This window comes from Strongylocentrotus purpuratus, unplaced genomic scaffold (assembly GCF_000002235.5).
Source record: "Strongylocentrotus purpuratus isolate Spur 01 unplaced genomic scaffold, Spur_5.0 spur5_contig_833, whole genome shotgun sequence".
NCBI classification, from domain to species: domain Eukaryota; kingdom Metazoa; phylum Echinodermata; class Echinoidea; order Camarodonta; family Strongylocentrotidae; genus Strongylocentrotus; species Strongylocentrotus purpuratus.
The window spans coordinates 188,714-194,713 of record NW_022145539.1 but is presented as its reverse complement, the minus strand read 5'-3'; positions in this window follow the sequence as shown (position 1 = coordinate 194,713).

Genomic DNA, 6,000 nt, shown 5'->3' with positions numbered 1-6,000 from the left:
TTTGTGAAAATAAGGATCAGTCTAGACGTGCCATGGTGTATGCCGTGGTGTATGGCGTGGTGTACGGGGGATCGAGGGAGGGGAGGGTGGAGGGGGAGGCAATGGGGCCCCTGCACAGGGTGGTAGGCCTTGTTGGAGGGGTGCATAAAAAGGAAAAAACGCAAAGAGGCGAATAGCAAAGTGAGAATAAAGAGAAAAAAAGGTGTACGGGGGAGGGAGGGGGAGGGGGAGGGAGGGGGCAATGGCCATCTGCCCAGGGTGGTATGCTATACTTGAAGGGGTGCACAAAAAGGAAAAAACGCAAAGAGGTGAATAGCAAAGGGAGAATAAGAGAAAAAGATAGTCCTCTTATACCCGTCGTCACAAAACTCGATAATTTTCAGTACTCGTACTTGTTTTGCTTCCATTCATTGAAACGTTGATTATAACCTTCCATGACTAGCTGGTATGAATAAACGTATGAATAAAAAGTGGCCAACTTGGGATACTGATTAAACACTGTGTTGTATATATACAAACACTTCAAGGCTCCGACTCGCAGACCTAGATTTACAGTCTTTGTAAACAAGCTCGCTGATCTCAAAATCTTATTCTCGTTGTCCAGAAACCTCGCGAGTCTTCTCATTCTATAGCATAGGGGGGTAAGAGGACACTTTTTTTCTTTTTTTGGGGTCCCAAAAAAAATCGCAACGACTCAGCCGGCCGCTGAATAAGCGGGGGAGGGGGGTAAGAGGACACTTTTTTCTTTTTTGGTCTCGAAATTTGAATATTTGACATTTTGGGTATTGTCACCTTTTTTAGGTCAGCCATTGGTATATATTAAAAAAAAAAAAAAAAATTAAATAAAAAATACAAACCCCCCCCCCCCCCCCCCCCCCCCCCCTGCGTACGCGCCTGTGTAGTCATGCTATCGAGCTTTGCTTACTTTGTCAACTTACTTTTGTGCTTACTTTTGTCATGTGTAAAATTTGCAATGTTTTGTTCGTTATATCTGTATTGGTAAAAATACAAAAGAAAAAGAAAATCAAACATAAATAAATAAATAAAATAAAATAAAATCAATACCTCTTGATATCTCACCAGGGTATTTCTTGCTAAATTCTCTTTCCCACTCTCATCTCTACCTTCATGACCATCTCATTCATTTTCTTCTCTTTCTCATCATTTCTTTGTCTCTCCCACGATATTTTCACTATCCTCTCTCTCTCTCTCTCTCTCTCTCTCTCTCACATATTGTCACTATCCTCTCTCTCTCTCTCTCTCTCTCTCTCACATATTTTCTTCATAATCGTTACCTCTGCTCCCCCTCCCTCTGTCTCACATACACACCAACACACAATGCCTCTTTCTCTCTCTTTCTCTCTCTATAAGTATACATATCTCCATTTATTTCTCTATCTCTCTACTTTGAAGCCCGTCTGCACTAGTTTGGCCAGAAGGGATTAGACCTTCCTGCAAGTGGTAAGGCATTAATCCCCATTACCAAGTCCCTCGGAGAGGACCTCAAGCCGCTGGTCCCCTGGTTGTTTATTTACACACATATACATGCTTTCATTCATAGCAGTCAGGTAAAACAAGCATCTTTTTTTTTTTTAAATGAACATAGCTCCACAAAAGTGCTCGGCTCTGTGTAGCATTAATGACAGTAATTTTAATGCGATTTTGTACAGGAAATGTTTGACTATAGCTTTGATACACTCAGTATAGGGTAAATATTGTATGTTTAATACAGAGAAATTGAAATACAGTCTATTGTAGGGTGTGACATACATATATTACTCTTTAACTCAATACTCAATGCTTAAAATTTCATTAATAAAAAAGGTGTATTGTTATACTTCACAAAATAAGTACACTTTATCATCGTAATGAATTTATGATTGGAATAGTAAATCACGGTACATCACAGAAAAAACTTTGCAAGTATAAACGGAAGGGGGGGGGGAGGGGATAACTCTACATGTATCATGGACAAGAATAATATTTTTTGGTCAATTTTGGAGCAGAACTCTCATGTACAACACGCATAAAAGAGTAAATATGTATTTGTTTCTAGCTATAGCTAGCTGCAACACTGAATATGAAAACGGAGCAAAAAAAAATATATGTTTATACCTTGAGAAGACTTAAGTTATCTTTGTTCACTTTTATCAACGTGGAGTAAATACTGTATTATTTGGCAGTAGAATGCACTACTGAAGTTAGCTGAACTGACTTGATTATGACCAACATTGTGAAATATATTTGTAAGTAAGGAAGTTTTATTTATATTTGAACCCCATTCTCCCATAGTAAACAAACAAGAAGAATATAGTTTTGTGTGTACTGATATTTATTTTTGGAAATGGTTTTATAATCGTCGGAGACTTTGACTCACATTAAAACTATTTCGAGTTGTCTTGGTATTGTGTGTGACCTTCGGTGAGACAGATTACAGTTTTAGTAGGAAAACAAGCTTTCAACATTTTAAAACAAATGAATGATATGTTCAAGTTATTTAGAATACTACTATGATATTGTGCATTGATATCACCAATTATCATTCACATGCCTTGGCAAAATATTAAGTCATCTCAAAGAGAAAGACAGATATGATTAAGAACAAAAAAGGAGGGAGGGAGAGAGAAGAAGAAAGAAGAAGATATAAGTGAGGTGGCAGATTAGCCCTGTGCTAAACAAGTTATCCAATAAAGTATACAACTACAGATAGAGAGAGAGAGAGAGAGATAAAGAGGAAGAGAGAGATAGAGATGACACTTAATTTTAAGTGTTTTTCCTCAAACATTATAACTTCTACATGTACTTTAGAAAAAATCAACCTCCGGCAATTCAATAGCCTTATATGTCACCTATTGAACTGTGAGAAAATGACAACATATTATGTAATCTGAATATACGGTTCCTACGGGGCATACAATAGGGTATTGAAATTGCCCTCGAGTTGATTTTTGAAAAATAGTTGCGATTGTGTTCTAGCTCTCCCCACCCCCCCCCCCCCCCCCCTTCAAGCGATGATTTTATGCCATAGTAGACATGTTCACGTATCTCCTGATTCTACATAGACTTTCCAATGATGATTATTACAACCGAGCTTTCATGGCCAACATCACATTGCCTTTCTTCCAACATACAGCTGCCTTATTTCCACTTTAATTTTATCCTGTCAACACAGCCTCATGTATTATCTCTGGACTGGGGGGAGGGGGGAGGGACAACAAAAAATACAACTTATCGATCAATAAACGTCCATTGCTGAAACCGAATGAATTTTTTTTAGTATGAAGAATTTATTTGTAGATTTGATGGTCCGAATACAATGAATTGCATAAAATACTAATGGGTTAGTGAGGGCTGGAGGAGGAAATTATTCCAGTATGAATGGGGTAAACAAATGTGCAGACTCCTATGTACTTAGATCAGCATCTAATTTGACTCATTCATTTCAATTTGAAAATGTGTAACAATATATATATAACTACATACCATGAAAGAAATATGACAACAAATAATACAAAAAACATATGAGTAGAGTGTAGACTTCTAGAAACTACCTTAACAATCTATAAACAAAAAAGAAAACATTAATGAATGGATCCAAACAAAGAAGGATACTTTCTGGTAATAGTACATTTGAAAAGGTGTACATGTGCATATAATATATGATTTTCCCGGAACTATACAAATATTCAATCTTTGCATCAAGTAAACATCGGCTTTTTCCATATAGACCTTTAGATGAGAGTTGTTATACGATTTAATGATTTTTAGAAAATAAAGATATACACAGTAGATGGTGTGACATTTGAAGAAATAATAACTAATTGCATTTGTGGTATTTAATCCTAACTTTACTAAGCCCTTTACACAGTAATTACCCTGGTCACTTGATTTCAAGCCAGCACACATTGTGTGCACCATCTCCACCCCTCCAAGGATTATTCTCATCTACAGTGCACCATTCCAATTCGCATGGCAAAAATAGATTAAACGCCTTGCCAAACATACACAAGTCCCTCTACTGGGATTGGAACCTGGCCCGGTTAATCCATATTCCAGCTGAGAGCCAGAACAATATTAACTCTGTGTGTAAACACATATATATTAAAGCTAATGCCCTTCTATCTCTCACAGGCCTATTCCACCAAATAGCTCCCTCATGATATATTTGATGTTTCAAAAAAACGTTAAAAAAACCTAGTGCAGCAGCTAATACATCTATACAGATTAGGGTATACAAGATTTTCTCTACCTTTTACTGCCCAAATATGTTACAGTTATAGAAACAAGTCTTATTGCAACCACTCACTCTCTCTCTCTCTTTCTTCCAATTTGTTATTAATGTTCCAAATATATAAACAATCTGCTATGTACAAGTATCTTATCTTGGTTGAAATAACTACTTGACTATTACATATTCTCCAGGTCGAGGCTTCACCGGATACCATTACGTGCCAAGCAGGAGGATGCGAATGGAAGCACAACAAGTCAATAGGCCTGTCCTCATCAGCTCGAGATATCCAGTTAATTTGCATCTTCACCAGCCCGAAGACTTGCACTATGCATGTACGCTGAGCAAATTATCTCGAGCTAATATCTTGAGCTTGAGTTTCAAGTTTCGAGGTCAAGTCTCGAGCTGATGAAGACCGATTTTTAACTTCAAGATTATTTCCCGCATCAGAAATATCAGGCTATTTGGCAATCTTGAGCTGATGAAGGCAGACCTATAGTATATTTTGAAAATTAGTCATCCTTTGCTGTATCCACACAACACATTTTAGTCAGTACATTGTCTAAACTGCTCAATGTGAAAGATTAAGCTTCTCAAATTATTGTTATCACTGCAAATTTTTCAAAGTGATTATTTTGGCCATTTGTGTGCTCTTCTGCTAGGCACACAACAGTATCACATTTACAAAAGCAACTTATAAATATGCTTATACATAGATAGACCATATAAACACAAACCTTTTGAAATTCACACATTGATTTAGATGCACAGTAATGCATTTGACAAGACTGTAAATTTTACTATATAAACATTACATTTTTTAGCATTGATAGAATAGTACAAGAGGAAAAATTATTTTTAAATCATTTTTTTTTTCTGTAATCTTTAAAGCTATCTTATTTTGTGCTCTTTTCAGTTGAATATGATACAGCAACTAAGTAAAAGAAAGTAATATGGAAATAAGCACAACAATCTCAAGCACATTCTCCATATTGTGTATGTGTTATTTTTCATTGTCATCATTAGCTTGGTTACATGAAAACAAAACAAAAAAATAAACAAGTCATCAAGCAGGACTCATCGCGAACAGGTGCAAGGTCATATGAACCTCAGGATTTTAGAATGACCCAAAATATTTGACACTTAGTTATTACAGTTAAGAGATCAGCAATACTTGTATTCTTCAAATCACAACCTTACAGAAGAATGTGTAAGGAGACCGGCACAGGGTACGAGCAAAAGCAAAATAAAAAAAAACATTGATATCATTTGATGAAATCTTTGACAAACTACACATGTGGTTCATCAAATTAAAAAAAAAATTCCAGTGACTATACTGGGAACCTGATAGGAGAGACGTTTCCACATAGGCACCTTCCTTATACAAAATGTTATTTGCTTAATTTAAGGTTTTGTTGCATTCAAGACGGTTTGTCCCTTTTGCAGACCTAAAAACCTGAAGTTCCATGAATCCAGGGACCGGTTTCACAAAGCCTTTTTTCAATGACAAGTTACAAAAATCAGTGACAAATCAGCTGATAACCTATCAGAAGCAAGGATTCAGTAGCTTATAACAAAAACTGTCATTTTTCACTGATTACAAGTTTAGTGAAACACCCCCTGGGGTGTATACTGAAGAAGTAAATTTGTAGGAACGTTCCACCAAAAGAAAAAACTATTTTTAGTGATTAAAAACTAATTCCATCTTTATATCTGTTGATTTGAGACTAGCTCCCTCCGCAGCAAAATGAAAAAAGAGCGCTCAATTTTCA